Here is a 13,462-nt window from a genome sequence, read left to right on the forward strand (position 1 = left end):
ATTGGGATTGCTGGGTCTAATGGCAATTCTATTTTTAGTTATTTGAGAATTCTCCAAACTGCTTTCCACATGTGCTGAACTAATTTACAATCCCACCAACAGTATATGAGTGTTCCCTTACTTAGCAACCTTACCAATATCTGCTATTTTTTTTTTTTACTTTTTCACAGTAGCCATTCTGACTGGTATGAGATGGCATCTCATTGTGGTTTTGATTTGCATTTCTCTGATTATTAGTGATGTTGAACATTCTTTTTTTTTTTGTATTTCTTGGCCACTTGGGTGTTTTCTCTTGAGAAATGTCTGTTCATATCCTTTACCCACTTTTTAATGGGGTTGCTCATTTTTTTTTTTCTTATTAAGTTTCTTAAAGATTCTGGATATTAATTCTTTGTCAGATGCATAGTTTGCAAACATTTTCTTCCATTCTGGTTGTCCATTTACTCTGCTGATTGTTTCTTTTGCTGTGCAAAAGTTCTTTAGTTTAGTTAGATCCCAGTTGTCAATTTTTGTTTTTGTGGAATTTGTTTTTAAGGACTTAGCCCTTAAATCATTTCTGTAAACCAATTCCCAGAAGAGTATTTCCTAGGTTTTCTTTATAATTTTTGTAGTTTGAAGTCTTACATTTAAGTCTTTAATCCATTTTGGTTAGTTTTTGTAAATGGTGAGTGGTGGGTGTCAAGTTTCATTCTTCTGCATATCGTTAGTCAGTTTTCCCAGCACCATTTATTGAATAGGAGATCTTTTCACTGTCGTCTATTTTTGTTGAATTTGTCAAAGAACAATTGGTTGTAGGTGTGCAGCTTTATTTCTGGGTTCTTTATTCTGTTCCATTGGTCCATGTGTCTATTTTTGTACCAGTACCATGCTGCTTTGGTTATTGTAGCCTTGTAGTATAGTTTGAAGTTGAGTAATGTGATGCCTCTGACTTTGTTCATTTCAGGATTGCTCTGGCAATTTGGGCTCTTTTTGGTTTTGTATGAATTTTAGAGTAATTTTTTCTAATTCTGTGAAGAATAATGTTGGTAATTTCATAGGAATAACATTGAATCAGTAAACTGCTTTGGGAATTATGGACATGTTAACAATATTAATTATTCCAGCATGTAAGCATAGACTGTTTTTCCATTTGTTTGTGTCATCTGTGATTTCTTTCAACAATGTTTTGTAATTCTCCTAGTAGAGACCTTTCACCCCCTTGGCTGGCTGTATTCCTAGGTATTTTATTTCTTTGTGTGGCTATTGTGAATGGGATTGTGTTCTTGATTTGGTTCTCAGCTTGAATGTTATTGGTGTATAGAAATGTTACTTATTTTTGAATGTTGATTTTGTATTCTGAAACTTTATTAAAGTAGTTTATCAGGTCTAGTAGTTTTCTGACAGAATCTTCATGATTCTTTAGGCATGGAATCATATCATCAACAGAGATATAACTTGACTTCCTCTTTTCCTATTAGTATGCCTTTTTTCTGTTGTCTGATTGCTCTGGCTGGGAATTTCAGTGCTATGTTGAACAGGAATGGTAAGAATAGATTTCCTTGTCTTGTTCTTGTTCCAATTAAGGGAAATGCTTTCAACTTTTTTAAAATTTTGAGTTGGACTTTCACTCTTATCACCCAGGCTACAGTGCAATGGTGTGATCTCAGCTCACTGCAACCTCCACCTCTTGGGTTCAAGCGATTCTCCTGACTCAGCCTCCTGAGTAGCTGGGATTGTAGGCATCCACCATCATGTCCAGCTAAGTTTTTGTATTTTTAGTAGAGATGGGGTTTCACCATGTTGACAAAGCTGGTCTTGAACTCCTGACCCCAGGTGATCCACCTGCCTTGGCCTCCCAAAGTGCTGAGATTATAGGTCTACCCACTGTGCCCAACCAATGCTTTTAACTTTCGACCATTCCATAATATTGTTTATAAGTTTGTCATAGATGGCAATTTTTTTTATTTTAAGATGGAGTCTCACTCTGTTGCCCAGGCTGGAGTGCAGTGGCACAATCTCAGCTCACTGCAACCTCCGCCTCCCAGCTTCAAGCGATTCTCCTCACTAAGCCTCCTAAGTAGCTGGTATTATAGGTGCACACCAACATGCCCAGCTAATTTTTGTATTTTTAGTAGAGACGGGGTTTCATCATGTTGGTCAGGCTGGTCCTGAACTCCTCACTTTGTGATCTGCCCACCTCAGCCTCCCAAAGTGCTAGGATTACAAGTGTGAGCCACCACACCCGGTCAGAGGGCAATTTTTATATTGAGGTGTATTCCTACGATGCCTAGATTGTTGATGCCTAGATTTTTTTTTTTAATCATTAAGGATATTGGATTTTATTGAGTGCTTTTTCTGCATCTATTGAGATAATCGTGTGGTTTTTGTTTTTAATTCTGTTTCTGTGATGACACATTTATTGATTTTCACATGTTGAACCATCCTTGCATCTCAGGAATAATGCCCATTTGGTCATGATGGATTATCTTTTTGATGTGCTGCTAGATTTGGTTTGTTAGGGATTCATTGAAGATTTTTGCATCTATATGCATCAAGGATACTGGTCTGTAGTTTTCATTTTTCATTGTGTCTTTGCAAGAGTCTAAGACCAGGAATGGTACTGGCTTCATAGAATGAGTAAGGGAGGAATCCCTTCTGCTTGATTTTTTTGGAATAGGTTCAGTAGGTTTGGTACTAGCTTTTCTTTGTATGTCTGCTAGAATTAGATTGTGAACCCATCTGGTACACTACTTTTTTTTGTCTGGTATGTTTTTTTAAAAATTATTACTGATTCAATTTTGTAACTCATTTTTGGTTTGTTCAGTGTTTCTATTTTTTCCTGGTTCAATTTTGGGAGGTTGTGTGTTTCTAGGAATGTATCTATTTCCTCTGGATTTTCTGATGGTGCCCATAGAGGTGTTTGTGCAGTTTCCGAGGATCTTTTATATTTCTGTGGGATTGGTTGTAACATCACCTTTGTTATTTCCTATTGCACTATTTTGGATCTTTTCTCTCTTTTTCTTAGTTAAACTACCTAGTTGTGTATTGATCTTGTTTATCTTTTCAAAAAACAAAATTTGATTTGTTAGTTCATTATGTTTTTTGTGGTCTCAATTTTGCTTAGTTCTCATATGATCTTAATTATCTCTTTTCTTCTGCTAGTTTTGTGTTCAGTGCATTCTTACTTTTCTAGTTCCTTTAGATGTGAGACATTAGGTTGTTAATTTGAGATCTCTCTACCTTCTTGATATGGGTGTTTACCATTATAAACTTTCCTCTTAATGCGGCTGTTTCCACATCCCAGAGGTTCTGGTATATTGTGTCTCTATTTTCATTTGTTTCAAATAATTTTTTGATTTCTGCCTTAATTTTATTGTTTACCCAAAAGTCATTCAGGAGCAAGTTGTTTAGTTTCCATGTGTTTGTTGGTTTTGAGAGTTCCTCTTGGTATTAATTTATATTTGTATTTCACTGTGGTCCAAGAAAATGCTTGGTATGCTTTTAGTATTTTGAATTTATTAGACTTGCTTTATGACTGAGTATGTGGTCAATCTTAGAGTATGTTCTGTGTGCAGATGAGAAGAATGCATTTTCTCTAGCTGTTGGGTGGAGTATTCTGTAGGTATCTATTAGGTCCAATCAGTCAAGTGTTTAAGTATTAAATTTGTTAGTTTCTGCCTCAGTGATGTGTCTAATGTTCTCAGTGAGGTGTTGAATTTCCCCCACTATTATTGAGTAGTTGTCTAAGTCTGTTTTGTAGCTCTAGTAGTAATTGTTTTATAAATCTGTATTTATAAAACAATTGTGCTCTATTGTTGGGTGCATATGTATTTAAAATAGTTAAATCTTCTTGTTGAATTGAATCATTTATCAGTATGTAATGCCCTTCTTTGTCCTTTTTTTTTTTTTTTTTTTTTTTTGAGACAGGGTCTTGCTCTGTTGCCAGGTACCAGGCTGGAGTGCAGTGGCATGATCTCAGCTCACTGCAATCTCCGCCTCCTGGATTCAAGCAATTCTCCTGCCTCAGCCTCCTGAGTAGCTGGGGATACAGGTGCACACCACCACACCCAGCTAATTTTTGTATTTTAATAGAGATAGGGTTTCACCATGTTGGCCAGAATGGTCTTGATCTCTTGATCTTGTGATCCACCCACCTCAGCCTCCCAAAGTGCTGGGATTACAGGTGTGAGCCACTGCTCCTGGACCTCTTTGTCCTTTTTTACTGTTGCTGGTTTAAATTCTGTTTTATCTGATACAAGAGTAGCAATCTCTGCCCTTTTTTGTTTTCCATTTTTATAGCAGATCTTTCTCTGTTCCTTTATCTGATCCTGTAGGGTTCATTACATGTGATATGGGTCTCTTGAGGACAGCAGAAAGCTAGCCCTTGTTTTTTAATCCAATATGCCACTCTATGTATTTTAAGTGGAATACTTAGGCAATTTACATTCAAGGTTAATATTTACATGCGAGGTTTTATTACTGTCATGGTGTTTCTAGCTAGTTGTTCTGTATTCTTGATGTGTAGTTGCTTTACAGAAACTGCAGGCTATGTACTTACATATGCTTTTGTAGTAGCAAGTATTGTTCTTTCATTTCCATGTTTAGAACTCCCTTAAGCATCTCTTGTAAGGTCATTCTGTTGGTGACAAATTCCCTTAGTGATTACCTGTCTGGGAAAGACTTTATTTCTTCTTTGTTAATAAAACTTAGCTTGGAAGGATGTGAAATTTTTTGTTGTAATTTCTTTCCTTTAAGAATGTTAAAAATAGGCCCTCAATGCCTTCTGGCTTGTAAGGTTTCTGCTGAAAAACCCACCGTTAGTCTGATTGAATTCCCTTTATAGCTAATATGGCCCTTTTCTCTAGCTCCCTTTGAGATGTTTTCCTTTGTGTTGAGCTTGAAATGCCTGATGACTGTGTGCCTTGGTGGTGGACCTTTTCTATACTGTCTTACAGGAGTTCCTTGGATTTCTTGTATATTAATTTGTGTTAATAAATTAATAAATAATAATAAATTAATAAATTATAATTAGTAAATTAGTATTTCTGCATATTAATCTCTGGTGAGATTGGGAAGATTTCCTGGATTATATCCTTAATATGTTTTCCCAATTGCTTATTTACTCCTCTTCTCTGTCAGGAATGCTAATGAATCATAGGTTTGGTCACTTTACATAATCCCGTGTTTTCTGGAGGTGTTGTTCATTTAAAAAAAAATTAAATTTTTTTTTTTATTGGATTGATTCAAAGGACCAATCTTCATGCTTTGAAATTCTTTCTTCTACTTTTGTCTAGTCTGTTGTTAAGGTTTCCAATTGTATTTTGAAATTCCTGTAGTGACTTTTTCAATTCCAAAAGTTATGCTTGGTTTTTTCTTAATATAGCCATCTCATCTGTTAAATCTTGGATTGTTTTTCCAGCTTCATTGGATTGGATTTCAACATTCTCTTGGATCTCATTGAGTTTTGTTGCCATCCAGATTCTGAATTCTATATCTGTCATTACAGACATTTCAACCTGATTAAGATCTATTGGTAGGGAGCTAGTGTGATCCTTTGGAGGTAAATAAACACTCTTGTTTTTTGTATTTTCAGAGTTCTTGCACCTATTCATTCTCATTTGTGGGACTGATGCTTCTTTTTCTTTTTGAATTTGCTGTGATATGGATGAAGCTTTCTTGAGTTTTTATTATGTTTCCCTGTGGGTATGACTGTCCTCTATGCTGGGTATAATCAATTGGCTTTTTTTCTGGGTGCTTCAGAAAGTCAAGGCTCTGTATGGGTTCCTTGCTTTTAGATAGATTCCTGTGGTAGGTTTTACAGGCATTGTTTGTTGTAGCAGTATATTTTTGTTTGGTGGTATAATGCAGGCTGCAGTCTAGTAGACAATGCTCAAAAGAAGCAATTGACATATAAGCTCTTATTCAGCCCAGTTGTCTTCAGTGGGGGCAGAGGTGGCAGAGAAATTTGAAAAGTGTGCCTCCTGCTTATCCTCATCCCTTTTGTATTTCAGTATGTCTGCAATGGTGTACTGGGGAGAGGATGTGGGTCAGGAGGAAGAGAAGACCTCTCCAAGTCTGTTCCAGGGCCTTGGTGGTGGCCTCTTCAGTTGTGTGTGCTGTGCCCATGTTTTCTTTGTCTGAAGAGGGGCTTTGGTGGGCTGCAGTCCCCACTCATTCAGGGGTGGTTCATGCTGAGGGTAAGATCACCAGGTGACCTGCAATTAACTGGGAACCTACTGGTCCTCTGTGCTTGCCAAAGTCAGAGTGGGTTGTGGGGTCTGGATGGTCTGGTAGTGCAGTAGATCAAGGGTGGAGGATTCCCAGGCAAGGCAGTGGCACTGCTGATATACAACTGGTATGGTGCCTGTGGCCTGGGGTTTTCAGACCACCAGGTGGCTGTGGGTCTTGCCCAGCTTATGTTCCCCTGACCCAGCTGGTTGCTGGCATTCACCCTGGCAGGAGGCCCCAATGGCTAAAGCCTCCTGCCTGGGTGAATGCCAGAGACATGAAGAGGTCTTCAACCACGGTGTCTGTGCCACCTCTCTGTTGACTTTTAGTATTTTCCCTAAAAAAATCTGACTGAGGTGTGAAGCCATCTGTGCCAAGATTGCTGAGCTGTTCCAGGCATTCCAGGCTGTGAGACTCCCTGGGGAAGAAGCCATGGCTATCAGGCCATGCCCTTTCCAGTCCAGTTTTACTAGGGGAGGTGCACCCAACTTCTGTGCTGGCACATGAACCTATGCCACACTCTTCTCTGTGTTCTAACAGCAGGGGCTTCTCCCCAACTTGAGATCAGACCACAAATCTCAGCTTGATATCCCAGGGCAGTGTGTTTGAGTCCTGAGGAGTTGGGACCAGGTCCATGGACTTTTCTGCTAGTGTCTTAGGGTCAAGCACCAGCTGGGATGGGGGTGGTGAACTGCTCCCAGGCTGCCAATACAGCTCTAAGGTGGGGCAGTGAAGCCTGTGCTGTGGGTAGAAATGGCCAGGTAGGTGGCCTTGAGAGGGGCCAGCAGGCAAGAACGCACATGGATCAGATGCACCTCAGTCCTGTGGCAATGGCAACAGGGCTTGTTTTGAGCATGTGAATGTACCCAGGCCCAGCTTCCTCCCAGCTGAGCAGACAGCAGGTGCTGCAACCTCTCAGTGCAAAAAGGAGAACCTTGGCAGATGGGCTCCTATGACTGCATTTTGCTGCAGCTGTACAGCACAGTGAAGCCTTCTGGGCTCTGCATGAGTTCAAACTGTGTTTCTATTTGCTCTCTATGCAACTTCCCCTGCCAGTCCAGAGATCTGTGAGGAGCATGGGAACTCTTGTAGCTAGGGTCGCAGAGGCCCATGGTGGGAATGCAGTGGCCCAGGGTTCCTTCACTCACCTCCTCCTTAGATCTGGTCCAGGTTCTTGGGCTGGTCCTGGCACTCAGGGACTCTAAGCAGGTTGCCCTGTTTCCTCCCTCCTCAACCATGGTGTCTTTGCCACCTCTCTGTTGACTTTTAATATTTTCCCTCAAAAAATCTGATTGAAGTGTGAAGGTTTACTTGATATTTTGGTTCCTCTCTAGGGAAGACTTTCTTCCAGCTGTCTAGTCAGCCATTTTGTCCCTTTCTCCAAAGTCATACTTTTTTACCCCTTTTTTTAAGAGATGGAGTCTTGCTGTGTTGACAAGGTTGGTCTTGAATGCCTAGCCTTAAGTAATCCTCCCATCTTGGCCTCCCAAAGTACTGGGATTACAAGCCTGAGCCACTGTGCCAGCCTCTAAGTCATACTTTTACCTATCAAGTTGTTGCTAGGAGTCAACCTGAGTGGCTGCTGGAGGTGAAGTGAAAAGGTGGAGGTTGATGCAGCGTGCTGCAGAATGCTTCCATTTATTTGCTTAGTCCAAAAAATGCCATGTATGAGAACTTATGCTAGGCACTGGAGATAAAAATCAAACAAAAAGTAATTCTTGCCCTCTGGTGCTCACAGTCTGGTAGAGGAGACAGATATGTAGACAAATAATTCGCAATAAAACATGATAAGTGGCATTTTGTGAAGAGACGAAAACTGAGCGGTTGTGTCTGCGTTGCCGACCTCGAGCAGCAGTCGGCTTCTGCACGTAGAACCCGGGAGTAGGAGACTCAGAATCGAATCTCTTCTCCCTTCTCTCTCCTGTGAGATTTTTTTGATCTTCAGCTACATCTTCGGCTTTGTGAGAAACCTTATCATCAAACACAATGGCCAGCAACGTTACCAACAAGACAGATCCTCGCTCCATGAGCTCCCGTGTGTTCATTGGGAATCTAAACACTCTCGTGGTCAAGAAATCTGATGTGGAGGCAATCTTTTCGAAGTATGGCAAAATTGTGGGCTGCTCTGTTCATAAGGGCTTTGCCTTCGTTCAATATGTTAATGAGAGAAATGCCCGGGCTGCTGTAGCAGGAGAGGATGGCAGAATGATTGCTGGCCAGGTTTTAGATATTAACCTGGCTGCAGAGCCAAAAGTGAACCGAGGAAAAGCAGGTGTGAAACGATCTGCAGCGGAGATGTACGGCTCCTCTTTTGACTTGGACTATGACTTTCAACGGGATTATTATGATAGGATGTACAGTTACCCAGCACGTGTACCTCCTCCTCCTCCTATTGCGTGGGCTGTAGTGCCCTCGAAACGTCAGCGTGTATCAGGAAACACCTCACGAAGGGGCAAAAGTGGCTTCAATTCTAAGAGTGGACAGCGGGGATCTTCCAAGTCTGGAAAGTTGAAAGGAGATGACCTTCAGGCCATTAAGAAGGAACTGACCCAGATAAAACAAAAAGTGGATTCTCTCCTGGAAAACCTGGAAAAAATTGAAAAGGAACAGAGCAAACAAGCAGTAGAGATGAAGAATGATAAGTCAGAAGAGGAGCGGAGCAGCAGCTCCGTGAAGAAAGATGAGACTAATGTGAAGATGGAGTCTGAGGGGGGTGCAGATGACTCTGCTGAGGAGGGGGACCTACTGGATGATGATGATAATGAAGATCGGGGGGATGACCAGCTGGAGTTGATCAAGGATGATGAAAAAGAGGCTGAGGAAGGAGAGGATGACAGAGACAGCGCCAATGGCGAGGATGACTCTTAAGCACATAGTGGGGTTTAGAAATCTTATCCCATTATTTCTTTACCTAGGTGCTTGTCTAAGATCAAATTTTTCACCAGATCCTCTCCCCTAGTATCTTCAGCACATGCTCACTGTTCTCCCCATCCTTGTCCTTCCCATGTTCATTAATTCATATTTCCCTGCGCCTAGTCCCATTTTCACTTCCTTTGACGCTCCTAGTAGTTTTTGTTAAGTCTTACCCTGTAATTTTTGCTTTTAATTTTGATACCTCTTTATGACTTAACAATAAAAAGGATGTATGGTTTTTATCAACTGTCTCCAAAATAATCTCTCGTTATGAAGGGAGTACAGTTCTTTTCATTCATACATACGTTCAGTAGTTGCTTCCCTAACTGCAAAGGCAATCTCATTTAGTTGAGTAGCTCCTGAAAGCAGCTTTGAGTTAGAAGTATGTGTGTTACACCCCAACATTAGTGTGCTGTGTGGGGCAGTTCAACACAAATGTAACGATGTATTTTTGTGAATGAGAGTTGGCATGTCAAATGCATCCTCTAGAAAAATAGTGTTATAGTCTTAAGATTTGTTTTCTAAAGTTGATACTGTGGGTTATTTTTGTGAACAGCCTGATGTTTGGGACCCTTTTTCTTCAAAATAAACAAGTCCTTATTAAACCAGGAATTTGGAAAAAAAAAAAAAAAAAAAAAAACATGATAAGTGGATTGTCAGTAGGTGGTAGGACTGCATTGGATGGATCCCTGTGCCAACTGGAGGCCTGAAAAGACAGTTTGTCTGGAAAAGCAGCACAAGAAGATTCTTTGAGACAGGAAATGTGCACTTAAGGTTTGCTTAAGCAATCATTTTGTTGACATATGTCCAAGAAATTGGATTATTATTTGAAAATTAAAAGTAGTTCAATTGCATTGCAAATCCAGTAGGAGAAATCAAACTTTCCCCTATCTCTTTCTGGGAAGTGTGAGTGTGTGGTGTGTGTGTTTCAAACTTGGAATGTGAAGGAGAGAATGCAGCTCAATAATTTAATTGAAAACATACAGTTTTTCCTTCTTTGGGATTTTTCACATGCTGAGAGTGTTACATACTTCTGAAAGTTCTTATTCTCATCCTTCACACAGCAGAATGAGCAGGGCAAACCCAAACCAAAAAAGAGAGGACATTCACCATAGTTCCTTTCTGTAGGGAGAACACTTCACAACCTGGAAATGAATGATGTCATTTGGGATAAGGCAAAGTTTGAATATTTTCTTCCTGTTTTCATTAATTTTGTGGTTGTATCTATTTTTCTTCAAAAATGTTAATATTTTCATTATCAGTGATTTGGTCCATTATCAGTGATTTGATTCTTTGCTCCAGCATGTACTCTCATTTCTTCCATTATTATGGCCAAAGGAAATAAATGCTAAGAGCTGACAGTTCCAATTTCAGTGTCATTTAATTGGTTATTCACCATGTTTCCTATAGCAAGAAAAATAGTTGCTTGTAGTTATTTTTTATTCATTTCTATTATGCAGTTTTATTCAATGGACAGTTAAGACTCTCCGATATTAATCTACTACTCTTCTAGTCTATCACTACTTTCCCACCTAGCCAAAGTTTTGAAGTGTGTAAGGTTTATTTGGAGCTTAATTTGTTCCTTTTTAAGTATCCCAGTGACGCCACAACACCCTATAAATATCTGTTGGAGAAAGAATTCTGCTATGAATAATTTAGATCCCAATGTGAAGATAAATCAATAGTTTTCTTCTCATAGACGTATTAGAATTTTCCAATGCTTCTAATTGCTGAATCAAAGATTTTTGCCCTATTAAAGTAATTTGGAAATCAGTGAGTACCTGGATTAAAGGAGATAAAATTAGACAATCGATAAGAAAGCACTTTGAAATTGAAAAGCCTTTAGAAATATAAGGAACTAGGTAAGGATACCCTCCCCTGCAAACTCATTCTGGTGTCCCTGTAACCAGGAAATGTATTCCCACAAACAGAGCATCGTATTAGAGTACTTCAGACACTGACCTGATTTACCTGTCAGGACTACTTGACATTATCCATATTGGGTAGGAGGTTAGAGCTGATAATCTCAAGTTGCCCTTCCAACTCTAAGTTTATAAGCTTACATAAACCACCTCTGATAGAAGCACAGTAAGTCCAAATCCATTATTTAATGCAGGAAGTCCTAATAAAGCGGGTTTTACAGGACCAAAATGTATCATTAAAGCAATTGACTAGGGACTAGCATTTGGGATACACTGATCAATTAGTTTATAAAATAGCAACAAAAAACCTGGCGAAGTCAGACTGATTCATTGTGAACTAAAGCGTGTACTCAGGAAAGTGTGTGATTGGGTCGTTCTATGAGAAATTATAGTCAGAGGAGCTTACTTCAATAATACTGCATGCAAAACACTTGGGCCTTTTATCAGCAAGCCCAGTGTGAGTTTACAATGTGATGTGGCAGCAAAAAAGCCTATACTATTTTTTAAATGCTATAATAGATGTGCAGTACCTAGAATAATATTGGTAACATTAGACCTCATCTGACATATATAAAGTACCATGATTTAAGGGAAATGTTGACAGTAAAAGCAAGATCATTTCTCAAGTTATATGAAGTACAGTAGAAGGGATTGATTTTTTTTTTAGCTTCCAGAAGATAGGATTTATGAGAAACATAATTAAATATTTTAATGGCACTTAATGTCATGTGGAAGAATGATTAGACTTACACAGTTGTGGCTCCAGAGAATTAACTAGAAGAAACCACAGAAATTTAAGGGAGGGATGGTTTGGCTTAGCCCCAAGCATATCTGTCTAATAATTGTAAAAGACTGCCTTTTGATCTAGTCTACTCTCTGTGTATGATGGCAATGATAACCTAACTCTTTCACCACTGTCTGCATCCATGTCCTTTTCCATGTAATTTTTGTAGTGCCTCCTGCTATGGGAAGGGTTGTCTGTCCTGCCCCTTAACTCTGGGCTGAATTATGTGAATTGCTTGGCCAAAGGGACATTAGCAGATGTGACATAAGCAGAGGATTGAAGTAGGCTTGCACATTGTGGTTTCTTTTCTTTTGCACCTTTGACAGCACAATGTGAATATTTTGGGGCAAGATGACTGGACAGTGAGATGTACAATACTTACAGTTTGAAGTCACTGTGTTTTGAAGTGCTTTGCTATGCAATCTTACTGTGCCAATAGATAACTGACACATTCCCTGTTGTTTGGTCATGTTCAAGAAAGAAATGGGTAGCCATTAGTTAAGACTGTTTTAGAAATGGACACTTGAATTAGGTGGACATAGACTAGATGAGTTCCAAAGATGGTTTCTGCTTCAGGGACTACCAGGGTAATATTCATGTAATAATTCACACTTAATGAGCAGTTACTATCTGCCAGTCATTGTTTAAAAGCTTTAGACATAAATGTTAGTATTCATGCCTAGGAAGTAGTTACTCTCATTATTTTCATAATGTTAATTGATAAGGAAACAAGCACAGATCACACCACTAGTAAGTGTTAGATCTAGGATTAAATGTAGGTATCTGGCTCTAGAAATCACATTCTATCAGTGCACCATGCTCAGACTGGCCCATGAGCTATGTTCAGTATTTATTTTCTTTCTTTTTTTTTGGGAGGGTGGGTGGGAGCTTGTTGCACAAGCTGGAGTGTAGTAGTGTAATCACAGCCCACTGCAGCCTTGACCTCTTGGGCTCAAGCGATCCTCCCGCCGAAGCCTCTCAAGTACTTGGGACTACAGGTATGCACCACCACACCCAGCTAATTTTTATTTTTCATAGAGGCAAGATCTCACTGTATTGATCAGATTGGTTTCAAACTCTTGGCCTCAAGCAATTCTCCTACCTTGGCTTTCCAAAGTGCTGGCATTATAGGCATGAGCCACTGTGCCCAGCCTATTTGATATTCTTAAAGCCCACTGGAAAGTGGGCATTTATGTCTGCATATATTGAATGGAAAAATTAATCATTATTTTTCTAAATGCATTTTTTTGGATATAGGAAAGATTCTGCCCCCCCTTATTTAGCTGATACATAAAAATTGTACATATTTATAGACTACAGAGTGATACTTTGTTACATGTATGCAATATACAAGGATCAAGTCAGGCAATTAACATATCCATTACCTTAAACATTTATTATTTATTTGTGTTGTGAACATTCAAAATCCTTTTAGCTTTTTGAAAATATACACTAGCTTGTTGTTAACAGTATTCTCTCTTCAGTGCTACAGTACACTGGAACTTATTCTATCTAGCTGTAATTTTATTTTATTTTTTTGAGACAGAGTCTCAGTCTGTTGCCCATGCTGGAGTGCAATGGCACCATCTTGGCTTACTATAGCCTCTGCTTCCTGGGTTCAAGCAATCTTCCTGCC

At 39.4% G+C, this 13,462-nt stretch overlaps 1 pseudogene across 1 annotated transcript; it reads left to right on the top strand.

Annotated features, from left to right (window-relative positions):
- The first annotated feature begins 7,994 nt into the window (after window positions 1-7,994).
- On the top strand, window positions 7,995-9,760 carry LOC116527523 (annotated as a pseudogene). Its single transcript, XR_004258594.1, has one exon. The product of XR_004258594.1 is annotated as a heterogeneous nuclear ribonucleoprotein C pseudogene (transcript).
- The last annotated feature ends 3,702 nt before the right edge of the window (window positions 9,761-13,462 follow it).

The sequence above is a fragment of the Sapajus apella genome, unplaced genomic scaffold (genome assembly GCF_009761245.1).
Source record: "Sapajus apella isolate SASKATOON/1434 unplaced genomic scaffold, GSC_monkey_1.0 scaffold55, whole genome shotgun sequence".
NCBI lineage: Eukaryota > Metazoa > Chordata > Mammalia > Primates > Cebidae > Sapajus > Sapajus apella.